Source organism: Mobula birostris, chromosome 9, assembly GCF_030028105.1.
Source record: "Mobula birostris isolate sMobBir1 chromosome 9, sMobBir1.hap1, whole genome shotgun sequence".
NCBI lineage: Eukaryota > Metazoa > Chordata > Chondrichthyes > Myliobatiformes > Myliobatidae > Mobula > Mobula birostris.
This window is the reverse complement of record NC_092378.1, coordinates 134201925-134220637: the sequence shown is the minus strand read 5'-3', so window position 1 is coordinate 134220637 and position 18713 is coordinate 134201925. Positions and strand designations below refer to the sequence as shown.

General features: G+C 42.8%; 1 pseudogene; it reads left to right on the top strand.

The window, feature by feature from the left end:
• The window catches only part of LOC140203095 (lysosomal dipeptide transporter MFSD1-like), a 51292-nt pseudogene that overhangs the window by 14862 nt on the left and 17717 nt on the right, over nucleotides 1-18713 (top strand).

The following is an 18713-nucleotide window of genomic DNA, read 5'->3' as shown; positions in this document are numbered from 1 at the left end:
CCGAGCTCTCAAGTCATCTCTTTTTTCTGTCTCCAGGGTCAAAACTAAATTACAATGCTCCACATACTGGAATAACCTTACAGAGGATCTGAAGTCTGTCCCAACATTAAGCACTTTAAATCAAGGTGTCAGACTTTCTTTTCGCTGTTGCTTTTAATTAGGATCTCCTGCACTGTAACTTTTATTCTCTTTAAAATCTAGTTATCAAATCTATTTCTGTGTGATTTTATTCTTTTTATATTTTCTGAAATTTGATGTTTGATTTTTATTTCTTGTTGTTTGTAAATAACTTGGAACTGCCTTGTGTTTGAAAAGTGCTATACAAATAAACTTGCCTTACAGGCACATGATAAGAAAAGGTCAAATAGCTGGAACGTTAGTGCTTATTCTAGAAAACTGTTTTCTAGAAAACTGTTTAGTGCTTAGATGGTAGATAAGAACTTATTGAGTTATTTTCAGCATTTTCTGTAAGTGTTTTGCTTTTGTTCACCAAGGAACATGTTTAATTTTTGTATATCTGTAAGTAAAATGTTAATATTAATGTTCCATCCATTCATTCTGCATGGTCTGACACATCCCTCCCACTTCAGCCTACTACAGATTCTTGTTACTATTCTTCAACTGTCTACCAGGCTTTGCTTCCTGCTTCTACTACGCAATTCCCAGTGTGCTTCAGGACAAGTTCCAGGGGGTGAGTACTGAAATGCCCAGTGCATGAGAATGTAAACTATCTAGTTTTAATATTATGCAAGTAATTTGCCTATGTTGAATCCTGCGTATCTGTACAAGTCCCAACACTGTCTTGCCTTGTGCATCTAGTATTCTGCAAATTGCTCTGAAATATTCAGAGCAAGAAGTCACACAACACGTGTGAGTGGACTGAGTTAGAGTAGTCAAGCTTTGGCTCAAGAAGCTTAGTCGAGAACAAGCTTGGGCAAGCAGAGGCAGAGGTTTTAAGTAAGTTTCTTGGAAGTTGTTTTTCCTTCTGTTAATACATAGCTAGTTTGCTGAGAATGGGTCCAGAGTTAGTGGTCTGTTCCTTGTGTGAGATGTGGGAACTTTGGGAGATCTCCATTCTCCCTGATAACTACATCTGCACAAAGTGTACCGAGCTGTAGCTGGATAACCTTCGGCTCATACAACAAAATGAGGTGATAGATAGGAGCTACAGGGTGGTAGTCATCCTGAGTTATAAGAGGCAGGTACCTGGGTGATTGTCATGAGAGGCAAAGGGAGGAGGCAGAGAGTGCAGAGTACCTCTGTGGACATTCCCCTCAATAATAAGTATACCACTTTGGATACTGTTCGGGAACAACCTGTCAGGGGTACACTGTGGTGACCTGATCTCTGGCACTGAGTCTGTCTCTGTGGCTCAGAAGGGGAAGGCAAGGGGTGAGAAGGGCTGAGAATACAGAAGGGATTCCATGATTAGAGGAGCAGAGAGCAGACTGTGGACAGGAAAGAGATGCCCGGATAGTAAATTGCCTCCCAGTTGCCAGGATCAGGAATATCTTGGATGAGGTCCACAACGTTCAACAGGGGGAGACTGAAGAGTTGAAAGTCATGGTACATATTGGTACCGACGACATATGAAGGAAAAGGGTTGATGTCCTGAAGAGGGAATCTAGGGAGTTAGGTAGAAAGCTGAAAAGCAGGACCTCTCGGATAGTAATCTCTGGACTGCTGCCTGGACCATGCATCATTGAGGCTAAGAATAGAATGATTTGGCACATGAATGCATGGACTAAAGAATTAGGGCAGAAGGGTAGGGTTTCAGATTTCTGGATCATTGGGATCTCTTCTGGTATAATTATGACCTGCACAAAAATGACAGGTGACACCTGAACTTGAGAGGGACCAATATCCTTGTGGGCAGGTTTTCTTCAGCCTTAGGGGAGGGTTTAGACTAATCTGGTAGGGGGTTAGAGACTAGAGTGATAGGGCTGAGGGCGGTGCAGTTGATATACACCCCGATGCAGTGTGTAGTGTAACTGTCAGGAGGGACAGGCAGATGATAGGGCAGAATTGTAGTCAGTAGGATGAGTTAAAGTGTAACAGAGGACCAAAATCAAAAAGGGTGATGGATACAGGATTGAAGGTTGGAACGCACGCAGAAAATGGAATAAGGTAGATGATCTTGTAGTGCAGTTGGAGATTTGCACGAATGATGTTGTGGTCATCACTGAGTCATGGATGAAAGAAGATCATAGTTGTGAGTTTAACATCCAAGAATACATATTGTATTGAAAGGACAGTCAGGTAGGCAGAGTGGATGGGGTAGGTCCATTGACAAAAATGAAATCAAATCCTTAGGTGACATAGGATTGGAAGGTGTAGAATCCTTATGGGTCTATTTAAGAAACTGCACATATGAAGAGACTCTGATGGGAGTTATATACAGGCCTCCGAACAGTGGCCAGGATGTGGGCTACAAATTACTATGGAAATTTTAAAAAAAAGGCAATGATGCAATAGTCATGGAGAATTTCAATATGCAGGTGAAATCAATTTGGAGCTCCCAAGAGAAGGTATTTGTAGAATGCCTACGAGAAGGCTTTTTGGAGCAGATTGTGGTTGAATCCACTTGGGGAATGCCAATTCTGAACTGGATGTTATGTAATGATCCAGATTTCATTAGGGAGCTCAGGGTATCCCTTAGGAGGCAGTGATCATAAATGATAGAATTCACACTTGAAAATTAGAAGCTAAAATTAGATGTATCAGTATTATACATCTAAGGTTGTACGGAAGACCGGCAGTTGCCCATGCTGCACGTCTCCCCTCTCCATGCCATGGATGTTGTCCAAGGGAAGGGCAAGGGCCAATACAGCTTGGCACCAGTGTCATCGCAGAGCGATGTGTGGTTAAGTGCCTTGCTCATGGACACAACACACTTCCTCAGCTGGGGCTCGAACTAGCGACCTTCAGATCACTAGACCAACGCCTTAACCACTTGGCCATGCGCCACACACAGTATTACAGTGGAGAAAAGGGAATTACGTAGGAATGAAAGAGGAGCTGGCAAAAGTTGATTGGAAGGGAACACTAGCAAGGATGACAACAGAACAGAAATGGCTGGAGATTCTGTCAGAAATCTGGAAGATGTAGAAAAGATACATCCCAAAGATGAAGAGGTATTCTAAAGGAAGGATGAGGCAACCGTGGCTGACAAGGGAAGTCAAAGGTATCAGGCCACTGAAAATTGACACTGGAGAGTTTATAACGGCAGACGACCTTAAGAAGTATTTTGCATCAGTCTTCGCTGTAGAAGACACTGCAAGAAATGCAAGACTGGCAGGGGGCAGAAGTGTCCTTGCTAGAAGGTTCTTGGGAAGCTGAAAAGTCTGAAGGTAGATAAGTCACCTAGACCAGATGGATTTATACCCCAGTATTCCTAAAAGAGGTAGCTGAAGAGTTTGTGGGGGCATTAGTACTAATCTTTCAAGAATCACTCGTTCCTGGGGACTGGATCATTGCAAATGTCACACTACTCTTCAAGTAGGAAGGAAAGCAGAAGAAACAAAATGATAGGACAGTTAGCCTGACTTTCGTGGTTGGAAAGATGTTGGATTGTATTATTAAGGATGAGGTTTTGGGGTACTTAAAGGCACGTGACAAAATAGGCCAAAACCGGCTTGGTCTATTATGGGAAATTCTTGTCTGACAAATCTGTTGGAATTCTTTGAGGAAATAACAGGCAGGATAGACAAAGGAAAGTCAGTGGATGTTGCTTATTTGGATTTTCAGAAGGCCTTTGACAAGGTGTTGCACATAAGACAGCTTTACAAGATAAGAGCCCATGATATTATAGGAGAGATACCTGCAGGAATGGAAGATTGGTTGACTGGCGGGAAGCAGAGAGTGGGAACAAAGAGAACCTTTTCTGGTTGGCTGCTGGTGACTTGTGGTGTGCCGCAGGTTCAGCCTCTTATCTCACATGTCAATGATTTTGATGAAGGAATTGGTGGCTTGTGGCCAAGTTTACTGACCATGCAAAGACAGGTGGAGGGACATGTAGTGTTGAAGAACCAGGGATTTGCTTCAGAACATGGACAGCTTGGAAAATGGGCAAGGAAGTGGTAGATGAAATATAAGCAACACACACAAAATGCTGGTGGAACGCAGCAGGCCAGGCAGCATCTCTAGGAAGAGGTACAGTCGACGTTTCGGGCCGAGACCCTTTGTCAGGACGAAGTGAAAGAAGGGAAGTAAGGGATTTGAGAGGGGGAGGGGGAGATCCAAAATGATAGGACAAGACAGGAGGGGGAGGGAGGGAGCTAAGAGCTGGAAGATTTGCAAAAGGGATACAGGGTTGGAGAAGGGAGAGGATCATGGGACGGTGTTGTAAGTGAGGAAGCAGATTCAATAGGTCTCAAAGGCGAGGACTCTGGACACAGTCTTGGTGGTAAAGGATTTTATTTACAGAAGGCAAACGTGGGAAAATGGCAACAGAAGCAACACGCGCACAATTTACAGTAGTCGGATCAGCAGTAAAACACATGCAGACAACTAATAAAATCGCGTGGGAACAAAGTACACACACACACACACACACACACACACAACCAAGGGAAAAGTCAATACAATACCTGACACCCCTTGACTCTGTGCGGGCAGGGCTCTTGTGATATTAGGGACAATACCCACACCCCTAACCCTATTCAATGCACGACTCACCAACGGCAGGGTGGTCCCTCGGAGGTAGCAAAAAAGAGAGAGGGTCAAGCACACGTGGCTTCCTTGTATAGTGCAGCAGGGCTGATGAGTCCAGCCCAGGTTATTCACAGGGAAGCCAATGGCTCAGTGCCAGTAGGGTTAAGCTGATTACAAAGGCCAATCGCCTGAGATCAAGTATAAGGCTAATTAAAGGGGCCAATGGTTAGGTGTGCATTGATGGGTGAGGAGGGGTCAAACCTTGATTGGCAGGTGGCGCGCCTTCCGACCAGGTAATGGGCAGTGCTGTCACGTGACAGTCACGACCCCTCCAATACAGCCCACCCCTCAGAAGCCACGACACTCGTCAAGCATTACATGTAACACAGTGAGAGGGAAAGTAATGTATCTCAATGGAAGTCTTACACTTCACTATTTCTAAGGTTAACACTAATCCTGACTATATAGAACTAAAGAAAGGCAGACGTGCTCTTAATAATTTGGCAAGCACAACATAATATACACACAGCGATGATAACGAGAATGAGTGCAATCGACCAGTGGATGACAGTTGCCCACCACCCCTCCAGGGACCCAAATGGCCACCGGTTTCTCCATGAGATGTCGTGTTGGAGGAGCTAGTCCCTTGATTTTTGGATTTTAGCCACTGAGTCCCGAATGTGAGCAGCCAAGTGGGTGATGTTACTCGACTTGTCAGTGATAAATGTGCAGCACTCCTTACCAATCACTGCACAGGTACCACCATCAGCCACGAGTAGGTAATCCAGGGCCAGTTGATTCTGCAGGGCAACCATCCTGACGGCCACCAGCTCTGCCGCCGTTTGGGTGAGGGCATCTTCGGTGTGTTGCAGTGCCACTGCCGTGTTGTTGGCCAGCATCTCGAGCACACTGGTCATCTGGATCACCTCACAGGACAATTGGGCCGTGCCATATCTGGGAAAGGCTATCATCCAGAACCTCTCCGCCTCCGTAATGGCCCTCTTGTCCCAGTGGCCGCTGTATGCCGGGTGCTCCCGCAGGTTGTTCAGGGGGTGGATGAAGGGCACCACATATGCTGGAAAGCAACGACCGTACCAGCTCGCGGGGAGCCACAGGTAGGCATGATGGCCGCAAATCCAGTGGGTCCCATTCAAAGTCCAGGGAGCCCCAGCTTAGCGGCACCATCAACAGTGGTCACTGGAGCGCCTGATACCAGTCTCGCTCACAGTCGCTGTGGCCAACTGAAAGGTTGGAACTGTGCTCATTTCGGAGCCTGCACCAACATTGCCTGGGTCTGCTCACCGGCTGAGGGATAACCCTGAGGGTCGGGACTCGGATGGAGGTCAAATTGTAGGGAGGAAAATAGCAGTTCGTGAAGCACCCACCCCATCGGGGATTGCGGGAAGAGCTGTTATATAGTGGTGAGGGGAGTGGTGGGGGACTGCCATTAGGGCCCCCCCAAACAGATATACCAAAACCTGCAGGAGCAAACAGTCTGTGTAAGCAGTTCATTTCAGAGTCATCCAGCGGGATCGGCGTGAGTGGCAGGGCGTCATCAGCATGTGCTGGGTTTGCATGCAGATCCAGCAGTCCGATCTGTTGGTGCTGTTGGCAAACTCGTAAGCGACCCTGAGGAAGGTGTTGGCAGTTGTCCCGAAGCTGATCATCATGGTGACCAGGAGGGATGACTGGAGTAACGTTATTGTCCTGTAGGGGATGGGAGGTGAGAAACAGACTCATTCTCGTCAGGTTAGGTGTTGGGTATGTAGGCAAGACAAATCAGTTTTACCCGGAATCGCCATCTAACGGGTGTCACCTGGACCGCGCACGACAACTTCTCCCTTCTGAGGGGGACCTTATGGCTGTCATATCCATACTCTCCCTGAGTCCTCGGTTTCAGGGGGTTCAGTGTTTTCTAAGTCAGGGAATGGGGAGTGTGACAGATGGCAGGACAATGAGGACCACCCCCCGGCCGGTGGGCCATGTATTTAACTGGTCAACGGCCTGCTGCAGCACGCTCAACCACCCCTGCAGTGTGTGAGAGGGTGTTAGCGTGTGTATTTTTTCTTTAAGCAGGCCATTCACCCTCCCAATTAATCCTGATGCCTGTGGGTGATAGGGTATATGGAACAGTCACGAGATCCCCACCTCAACAGCCCAGCTCTGAACTTTGGCCCCAGCAAAGTGTGAGCCCTGATCGGATTGTACCTCCCACGGGACTCCATAGATGGAGGAGAGGTACTGTACTCCTTTGATGGTGCTGTTCAGGTCGACCCTGCTCGCAGCGCCAATTGTTGTAAGTGAGGAAACAGATTCAATAGGTCTCAAAGGCGAGGACTCTGGACACAGTCTTGGTAGTAAAGGATTTTATTTACAGAAGGCAAACTTAGGAAAATGGCAACACGCACACACACACAATTTACAGTAGTCGGATCAACAATAAAACACGCGGACAGTTAATAAAATCGCGTGGGAACAAAGTACATGCACACACACACAAACACACATACACATACAACCAAGGGAAAAGTCAATACGATACCCGACACCCCTTGACTCTGTGCAGGCAGGGCTCTTATGATATTAGGGACAATAACCACACCCCTAACCCTATTCAATGCACGACTCACCAATGGCAGGGTGGTCCCCTTGGAGGCGGCAAAACAAGAGTGAGAGCCTCTCTTTTGTAAACGGAGCAAGTGCTACACATATCTTTACACTTCCTCCCTCACCACCATGCAGGGCACCAGACAGTCCTTCCAGGTGAGGCAACACTTCACCTATGAGTCGGCTGGGGTGATATACTGCGTCCGGTGCTCCCAGTGCGGCCTTCTATATATTGGCGAGACCCAACGCAGGCTGGGAGACCGTTTCGCTGAACACCTACGCTCTGTCCACCAGAGAAAGCAGGATCTCCTAGTGGCCACACATTTTAATTCCACGTGCCATTTCCATTCCAATATGTCTATCCACGGCATCCTCTACTGTCAAGATGAAGCCACCCTCAGATTGGTGGAACACCATCTTATATTCAGTCTGGGTAACTTCCAACCTGATGGCATGAACATTGACTTCTCTAACTTCTGTTAATGCCCCTCCTCCCCTTCGTACCCCATCCTTTATTTATTTACTTAATTTTTATTATTTTTTCCCCTTTTCTTTCTCTCTCTGTCCCTCTCACTATAACTCCTTGCCTGGTCTCCATCCTCTGGGCTCCCCTCCCCCCCCACTTTCTTTCTCCCCAGGCTTCCCATCCCATGATCCTCTCCCTTCTCCAGCCTTCTATCCCTTTTGCCAATCAACTTTCCAGCTTGAGGTCCCTCCCTCCCCCTCCTGTCTTCTCCTGTCATTTCGGATCTCCACTCCCCCTCCCACTTTCAAATCTCTTACTATCTCTTCTTTCAGTTAGTCCTGACGAAGGGTCTCGGCCCGAAACGTCGACTGTACCTCTTCCTATAGATCAAGGGTCCCCAAACTTTTTTGCATTGCGGACTGGTTTAATATTGACAATATTCTTGCGGACTGGCCGACCGGGGGGTGGGGGGTGGGGTGGGTAGGTAGGTAGGGTTGCCAACAGACAAGATAGCAGTCAAATGCATTGTTTACCCAGAAAGACTACAATGGCCATGAAGCCTTGCGCGGGCACCAGTGTGCATACGTGTCATGACCTGCCAATTCTCGCCCCGCCTGCCCGCCCAGCAAATCCTTTTTGGCGATTCTGTTCATGAGGGTGGGTGTTAATCACTACTGGAATATAGGCGATAAGTGGGTAATACACTCAATTTTGTTTCTAAAAGGGTTTATCTAACGAATTTAATATTAAACACAGCGCATATTTTCCTCGCATGAATACACTGATAAGTCAATTATCAGAGGAGGACAGGGGAGCTTGAAGTGTTGAATGAACTTCCAGTAGAAGTGGTAGAGGCAGGTTCGATATTATCATTTAAAGAAAAATTGGATAGGTATATGGACAGGAAAGGAATGGAAGGTTATGGGCTGTGTGCAGGTCGGCGGGACTAGGTGGGAGTAGCGTTCGGCACGGACTAGAAGGGCCGAGAAGGCCTGTTTCCGTGCGGTAATTGTTATAGGGTCACTTATAAGTCAATAGCATCATAACATTTTAAGTAACATTTGGATATTAAACACACAGCACATATTTCCCCCATATGAACATATAAAATCATTGCAACACACCAATATCGCTGAATCAGTGGGAGCTCTGGGCTTGTTTCCCTGCAACAACACGGTCCTATCGAGGGGTGATGGGAGACAGCGATACTCGAAGGGGGTTCCTTATGTCCAGTCTATTCCGCAGTTTAGTTTTCGTTGCATTCATTGCAGAAAACTCCGCTTCATAGAAAAATGTTGGAAATGAAAGCAATGTTTTCAGTGCTTTCGTGGCTATCTCAGGATATTTAGCCTTGACTTTGATCCAGAATGCCGACAGAGATGTTATGTCAAACATAATTTTCAGCCCGTCGTCATTTGCAAGCTCGAGGAGTTGATCTCCTTCCCACCCTGACAGGGATGACGCGCGGGTCATGACCTCACATGCGTAATGGCTGATCAGTGACCGGGACAGGGAATGAGGAAAGGTGTGGCTGACTCATATCGCCAAATCATATTGTTTCCTCACGGCCCGGTAGCGCATGCTGTGCGGCCCGGTACCAGTCCGCGGCCCGGTGGTTGGGGACCGCTGCTATAGATGCTGCTGGCCTGCGTTCCACCAACATTTTGTGTGTGCGTTGCTTGAATTTCTAGCATCTGCAGATTTTCTCATGTTTGAGATGAAATATAATGTAGGGAAGTGCACTGTCTTGCACTTTGGTAGAAGGAATAAAGGCATGGATTATTTTTTAATTGGGAGAAAATTCAAAATTCAGAGCTGCAAAGGGATTTGGGAGTCCCTTGTGCAGAATTTCCTAAAGGCTAACTTGCAGGTTAAGTTGGTGGTAAGGGACACAATGTTAGCATTCGTTTCGAGAGGACTAGAACGCAAAAGTAAGGATGTAATGCTGAGGCTTTATAAGGCACTGGTCAGACAGCGTTTGGAGTACTGTGAGCAGTTTTGGGCCCCTAATCTAAGAAAGAATGTGGTAATATTGAAGAAGGTCCAGAGGACGTTCTCAGAAATTATCTCAGTAATGAAAAGGTTAACATATGAGGATCGTTTGATGTCCCTGGGCCTGTAAACGCTGGATTTAGAAGAACGAGGAGAGATCTCATTGAAACCTATCAAATATTGAAAGGCCTATATCGAGTGGATGTGGAGAGAAATTTTCCTATAGTGGAGGAGTCTAGGACCAGGGGACACAGTCTCAGAGTAGAGGATGTCCATTTAGAACAGAGATGAAGAAAAATTTCTTCAGACAGAGGGTGATGAATCTGTGGATTTTGTTGTCACGAATGACTGTGCAAATGCAGGGAAGAATGAGATCACTCAGAGTGATTAATGCTTGGAATGACCCACTAGCTGAGAAGGTAAGACTTGGGTTGATCAATCTGCATGGTATGCTAATTGATGATGCCAACTATGAGATGTGACCAATTTACTATGTTACTGCTTTGCATCTAATTTGAAACTGCACAAACTGAAATTGTGTAAAGCAGCCAATGGAGGCTCATTATAAACTTTCAGGTAGTTCCTTGGGATTAAGGATGATGAGCATCCACTCTCCTTCAGTGTTGACCAATGAGGCTAATATGGGAACGTTGGTCCCTTCCACAAATGGAGATGGCTAATGGAGCAGGTGGGTGGGTAGTTTACACTCCTTACATATCTTGTGCAGGACTGTTTTGTGCTCCTCATGTATAGTTTCAAAGTTCTTTAAACCATCCCAAGTGGTTGTTCTCCACTTTGGCTTGTCATGGACTAGAGATTGAATGCCAGGGATATTTGCATGCAAGAGGGTACTAATGTTAATTTGCATAGCCTGACATGGAATTTGGAGGATTTTATGGAATTAGGTTTTTCATAACATTAAATTCCTGTTCTGATAGCCCAGAAGCAGAGATCTGTGCTCCCATGTTTTATGCAGGGTATGAAGTATTGATCTCCAAATACTTCTTTCCTCAATAAACTAAAGGGTGAAAAAAAAAAGCTTTAAAGATGAGGGTTTATTCCATCATCAATGCCTGGTTTTGCTGATAGGAACGTCTTGAAATTTGGAAGTGTTTTATAGTTTCCAAGGCCTTACTATAAAATTTTATTGTCCAAAGACAGTGAGATACAGTAGATATCAATTGAGATAAGAGTATATTCTTGAAGAAGTTCATTGTAAGGCCCATTTCTTGTAAGTGTGGGGACTGAACCTCAGAATGTGTACAAACACTAACATAGTCTCAATACAATAGTTTGATTAGTGAGGTTTGATCTTGGGTCTAAAATGTAGTCACCATAGGTTGAATAGTTTCACATTGGTTCTAAAGGTTTGGTCCACACATGTAGGAAGCTAATTGAAGTTGAGGTGAAACATTGCAACAAGAAATATTGAGAAAAAGCATCAACAAGTTTGTTTGACACTAGTGTACATTGAGACTTTTATTGTTAGCACTTTGGCTTGTGCCATGACTTGCATTCTATTGTCGAGCAAATGCAAATGCAAGTGAATTTCTGTGGACATCTGAATTTGAGGAGTCTGCTTCACATTCCCTCTTGATTGATAGTCAAGGGTTTAGTGGGGTAACCGAAGAACAAGTGGTTGGTATTGATTGTGGCTGTTTTTATTGGTGTTGCCATTAGATACTTCTGGAATGAGAAGAATCCACACTGTTTTGGAGAGCAGCTCTTTGGTCACATCTCTGTCAACAACTATCAGAAAATTTACTGATTTGTATTGTAATTTAAAAACCCAATATTAAAAACAAAAAGTTATAAAGAAAACTATTCACATTATCAAATAGCATTTACCTTTCCCATTTATTGTCAATTTAATGTCAGTTTGTCTTCTAGACCTTTAGTGCCTTTTAACAATTTCATTTATTTCTTTTGGTTTGATGCTGGTAAATTTACAACTGATATTGTGTGAGTGAAGACAATGAGCTTGAGGATTTAATAATGAGGTATTGATACTGGTCACAAATCCTGAATGGATAAGCGGCATGTTTATGAAAAGTTTAAAGTTATTGGATAAATTTTGATCAGTTGTCTCTGCCTGACTGTGTTGTGACCTGTGTCTTTCCAGAATATCACTTGTTTTAATTCTACTGTGACTAATGGGACCACAGATTGTGTGGAAGGATTGGGAATGACCCCAGAGCAGTACAACCTTCTCTTTGCTACCTATGCATGGATGTAAGTATACTATTTAACAGAATATACACTTCCACAATGCCCTCTTCATTTTGACTCTGTTCCTATGCTTTGAACTTGGTAATAAATTTCAGTGCAGACCTCTATTCCCAGCTGCTCCCTTTCAAAATCATCAAAGTCTAGAAATCAATAGTCTTGTCAAAACAGAAATGGAGTATGGTAATCCCAGTGAATTCCATTTAACACCACAGGGGGTTTTATGTAAAGCCCCTATTTGTGGAATTTCTTGTTTCTATAACTTTTCAGACTATGTTTTTCTTGGACCTTCTCTCTGAAACATCTTTATTTTATTTTGGAGATACATCACAGTAACTGGCTCGTCCAACCCAATGAGCCAACACCACTCAGTTACACCCTTTTGACCAATTAACTCACTATAACCAGTATGTCTTTGGAATGTGGGAGGAAACCAGAGCACCCAGAGGAAACCTGCAGAGTCACAGGGACTTCTTACTGATCGTGGTGGAATTGAACTCGGGTCACTGGCACTGTAGTAGCATTAAGCAAATTGCTACACTACTGTGTCATTATCTGTTTGTGGTTAGTTAAATGGCTGGAATATTCAGTGTATGCTCAGCAACTTTATATTCCTTTCCTGGCCTTCTATATCTGCTGCACTAATCAATTTACCATGTTCTGGACCATCTGACATTGCGTTGTTCCTAGTTGTTCTCAATGGGAAAGGCAAGGCACCAAGTTTATCATGATTCACTTGTGTTCACCTGCATTTAATTTATATGTATTTATAACTTACAGTGATGATTATTTGTTTGCAATTAGAGGAGAGAAACAAGCTCAATTAGTTTTTGTCTTCTTCTACAACAAGGACAGTCTATACCCTGTTGTCATAGAGCTTTGGAGCATGGAAAGAGGCCTTTTGACATGTCTGGTCCATACCCATTTAAGCCAGTACCACTTCCCATTTTTGGCCCAAATCCCACTGAACCATTCCTATCCATGTAAGTGTCCACGTATATTTTACATGGTGTTAATGTACTTGTCTCAACTACTTCCTTTGATAACTCCTATATGTGGACTGCCCTCTGGTTTACAAAAACATTGTATCTCAGGTTACTATTAAATCTCTTCTCATATCTACACTTTCTAGTCCTTAATTCACCAACCCTGGATAGAAGACACCCTATTTATGTCCCTCTTTGCAAATAATCTAGGATTTTCTGCTGGTAATGCATATGTATATATTTCAAACTGGGAGAATCTTCTGGAAGAACATGTTGTGAAGCCATTTTAACCGCTACCTAAGGCTTAGTTTCCACCGTTGTAATAAGGAGCTCTAGTTTTGAGTGAATCCAATTGTATAAATGAGATTGGCACCGTGTGTTCAATTGGCACAAAAATTATACCATTGTAGGTATTTAAGTTACGGCATACTGCAAAGATGGCAGGGATGGAAATAGTTCTCCTCTGTCAAAGGTGGAGGAAGGAGGATGTGCAGGAGTTCATTCCAACATTAATACTTTAAAAGGCACAAAGTTCTTGGATACACAAGACACAAGAGTCTATAGATGCCGTATTCTGGAGCATCACTGGAGGAGCTCGGCAGCTCAGGTTGCATCTGTTGTGGGAAATGTACTGTTAACTTTTTAGTTCAGGCCCTCATTATTTATTTGCATTTATTTACTTCATCTTTCCTCTAGAAATGCTGTGGTGGTGATACTGACTGGGTTCTTCACAGACAAGCTGGGAAATTGCAGTGAGTATGAGGAACAGTATGAATTTAAACAAAAAGATCCTCAGCACAGTAATAAAGCCTCCTCCACACCTTCTGCAGAATGTGTATCTTGTTTATCTGAATGCTGCCTGCATTTGTGCATTGGCAGTTGTATGTCATATTTGATCAATTGCGTAGTGAATTAGATGTTATATAAAATTGTACAGTTAAGGCACTGCAGTTAAGTTAAGATTGACATTAATAAACACGATCAGAAATTACAGGCATGAGGTATGTCTGTATGCAGATAATTAAGAACTATCAGGTTCTACAACTGCTAACCACATGAGCTAATTGACTTCAGTGGAGCTGAACTTTGGATGAAATGCTCAGTACACAAATGCCTGGATGGTAGAATATTAATTTATACTTCTAAGTACCTTGGGAACTTCTGGTGCCCAGTTCCTAAACAAAATGCACTATATTTCCAGCTATAAATCAAATTTGACTTGACTTGACTTGAAATTACCACAACAGACTTGAGATTTTCTCAGAGGACATTTAAAATTTTTTCCTTAGTGTACAATGGATGGATAAATTGCCATTTTTACAGGCAACAGTGACTTCGGGTGAAAACGTACTACAGATAACAAACCAACTTATGAATGATCCACAAAAAATGTTAAAATGAATCCCAAAAGATACTGCATTATTACTTTTAGTTGAATGATTTAACCAACCAGGTTGTTTTATGGTGTATCCTTTATTATTAAAGAAGCATGTTGTTGAACTTTATCAGGGTTTTACAGCCTCTCCTCATAACCTCTTGTGTGCTGGTGGTGCTGGGTTCCAGAGGTGTTGTTTTCTGAAGGTGTTAAATCATTTCAGAAACTGTTGTATCAAGTATGCTCAAGTGGCCTCGAGGCCAAGAAGTTAAGAGTTGGGGCAGAGCCCATCATCAACTCCATTTCTTGCCAAGTTTTCCTCCTTTCCTCATGGCAGCTCGGTGCTTAGCACAACACTTTACTGTGCCGGTGATCCAGGTTCAATTCCTGTTGCTGCCCATAAGGGATTTCTATGTTCTCCCTGTGACTGCGTTGGTTTCCTCTGGGTGCTTCACTTTCCTCCCACAGTCCAAAAATACACTAGTTGGTAGGTTAACTGGTCATTGTAAATTGTCTCGTAATTAGACTAGGGTTAAATTGGGCGCTGTTCGAAGGGACAGGAGGGCCTATTCCGCGTTGTATCTCCATCAATAAATTTTAAAAATGAATTATTCACACTGATGTTGAATTTTAGTAAACCAAATTAGCATGCTTATGAGAGAAAGGAGAAAAGCATAACAACATTGAAACTATTTGTAAAGATAAGCTAAGAGGAAAAAATGACCAAATCCTTTACTCTACAGTCAATAAATTAAGTGTGTACAACATTAACCAGAATTGATAAGAAAAATCTGCTTTTTTTTCCAAATTAGATCAGAGATCAAGATAAGGGTCCACCATCATTTTTAAAATGACTTAGGAAAAGGCTTTATAATAAATAGTAAATGAATGAAATAATCTCCCAACACTTAAAAAAAAGAAACCAGCTGTTCAGGAATATGTGTTGACTGTATGTAGTTTTTACCCACTGTTCGCTTCAATTGTTTGTATGACTTGTGTTTTGTTTCCTTCCTCTTGTGATTCAGTTGTTGGTCTTTTATTTTTTTCTCTTTTAATTAGGTTCTTTCAAGTTTCTGGCTATCTGTAAGCAAACAAATCTCAAGGTTGTATAATTTATACATTCTCTGAGAATAAATGCACTTTAAATTTTTGAAACTTGAATATTGAAATAAATCTTCTGAGATGTTCTTTTGTTGAAACAGTTTTATTTGTTTTCCCCTGTAGTTGGTGTCATCTTGTCCTACTTTATTATTATGCTGGGCTCGGCTATCTTTGCTTTGGGATCCCATTTCAAAGGCACCAGTTACCTACTGCCATTGATGATCATTGGCCAATTTCTCGTTGGCTCAAGCAGTGGGTCATTCTATCGTAAGTACCAGTTTCAATCTGTTGTTAACAGACTGGCAAGGAATGGTCAGTAGCTTAGTACAGATTTTCTGAAGAGTTAAAATTATTCACTCATTCAGTCCAGCATCTTAATTACTTTCTTTTGAGTTGATTTTTACCCTTCCTTCATAAAGGACTGGATGATAATCTGACATCAGTTTTTGAAAAAAAAGTTACAGCTTGGATATTTGTAGTTATCCAAGAATATTATAAAGTTTAGAACATTTGAAAGTTTTTGACAAAAACAGGCTATTTGGCCCAACAAATCTTGCCAAATTCCTAGTCACATGGTGTGTTGAACTAACTATTGAGTTTAGATTTGAGAGTCTCTAAGGTACTACTCTCAACTACACAACTAGGTAGTTTGTTCCATGTGTCTACAACTTACTGTGTAAAGAAATGCTTCCTGATGTTAGTCTGAAATCTCCATTAACCAGTCTTCACCTATGGCCTTGTGTCCTTGATAATGGATTAATTTTGAAGTAGCAACTGTCATCCATTTCACTTATACCCTTAATGATTTTGAATACTTCTATGATGTTTCCTCTCATTTTATGTCGACTTAGGCTAAAAAGATGTAATTCTTTCAATCTATCTTCATAGCTCTTATGCTGCAGACCTGGAATGAGTCTAGTTGCCCTTCTCTGGATTCTCTCCAGTGCCTTCATATCAATATGGAGAGCAAAATTGTACACATTATTCAAGGTGTGGCCTCTCAAGTGCCTTAGGCAGTTTAAGGAGAATGTCTCTTGACTTGAACTCAACTGATAAATATAGCCCAACATCCTATTAGCCTTCCTAATCACTTCTGTACATTGTCAAGATGTTGATAGTGATGAGTCCACCAGGACGCCCAAATCCTTCTCATTCAGTGCACTTTCTAACTCAAGACCCCCCCCCACTGTATATTTATATCTAATATTTCTGCTTCCTATATGTAACACCTTACATTTACTTACATTAAATTTCGTCTGCCATTTATCTGCCCACATCTGGATTTTGTTTAGATCTAACTGTATTGATTCTGTTGCTTGAATATTATCAGTCACTCCCCCTAATTTTCTGTCATCTGCAAACTTTACCAGTTTAATTGTTACGTGCTTATCCAAATCATTAATGTAAATAAAAAGTGGCAGTGGCCCCAAAACTGCTCCCTGCAGTACCCCAGTTTTAACAACATCTAGGTGTGGAAAAAGATCAGCTCACTATTACTTGTTATTTTCTGTTTTTGAGCCAATTCTGCACCCATTCACACACCTTACTCTGAATCCCTACCTCCTGTAATTTGGGGTACCTTGTCAAAAGCCTTGAAAGTCCATGAATTATATCACCTGCTCTATTGTTGTAATAAATTTTAGTTGCCTCTTCAGAGAAATCCAACATATTAATAAAACATGATTTCCCCTCTCTGAACCCATGCTGGCTTTCTGCTTACATGTCTGTTCTTATTAGCTGCTTTTCCAACTCATTCTTTGTTATTGTTTCCCTCGTCTTACTTACAGTACACATTAAGCTTACTGGTCTATAGTTACCAGGGTCACCCTTCATATACTGGGACAACGTTTGCCCATCTCCAGTCTTTCGGGATTTTACCAGTCTTCAATGATTGGTGTTTGTATCTATGAAGACAGACCTTTAGATATATGTTAAGTACCCTTTGATACATGTTGTCTCATACATTTTAGTGGGCATTAGCATTTCTGGTAAGGCCAGGGTTTACTGCCTGTCTTTAATTGTCCTTCAGCAAATGGCTGGAGTTCCAGAGCTCGGAAGAAGTTCATAAAATCCAGATGACCAGACTTCTAAGAAAATAGATAAGGGCTTTTCTGGCCAAAGCTTCATTTCCTATCCATAGACTAAATGTTTAAAATGGTATTCTTTTGCTAACTCTGCCAGATCTAATAGATCTATTTTTACCCCTTAGCTCTAAATTGAACAGTGCCTTTTCTCACTCACATTCTCTTCTTTTCCACTCTTTCAGTTGTTCAGGACCGTATTATCGCTTTCTGGTTCAGAGATAAGGAGTTGTCATTGGCCTTTGGGCTGAGTGTGGCCTTCTCCCGTCTTGGCAGTGTCTTCAACTTTTTATTCACCCCACCTTTTGAAGCACATTTTGGGCTGCAGTGGACTCTTTGGGCAGGTACGGATGAATATGATGGACTTGAAAATTGTACAAAGGGAGTGAAATCAGTCTTGTGCTCTCCTATCACCACATTAAATCAGATTACTAAATACTGGTTACAGACACTACATGAATGCAATTTGTTATTCTCATAATTAGCTTCAACCAAATTGAATTTTCCAGATAATGCTTGAACTTTGTTGTGAATCATTTTCTGATAAATGGATGTTGGTATAAATCTTATTCTGACGGGCTGGCTGGTGGTGCAACGACATTGGCGCCGGACCCGGGAGCGGAGGTTCCCAGGTTTGAAACCAGTCGGGTCCGCCCCCAAGTACGTTTTCAATCCGTGCTGGGTTGAGTGTTGAGATTGCAACTCGACCTCGTAAAATAAAGGGAAAATACTGCGAAAATGTCTGTGTGAGGAGTGGCGTGCCACACAGTCTCTCTCTCTCACTCTGTACCTTGTAAAAGCCATAAAAAAGACATCATCACGGACGCACACACGGACACACACGCACATGCAGATGCACACGCACAGACTCACACGCACGCAGGCACACGCCAAAAAAAAATTCTTATTCTGACATAACTAGTAAGTGAATTGAATTAATGCCACAATTTTCAACGGTTTGTAAACATGATGACTTGAAACTTGCGTCTTCTGGACAACTGTTGCAAAGAATTTAATTTAACATAGAACATAGAATAGTACAGTACATTACAGGCCCTTCAGCCCACAATGTTGTGCCGACCCTCAAACCCTGCCTCCCATATAACCCCCCAAATTAAATTCCTCCATATACCTGTCTAGTAGTCTCTTAAACTTCAATAGTGTATCAGCTTCCACCACTGACTCAGGCAGTGCATTCCATGCACCAACCACTCTGTGAGTAAAAA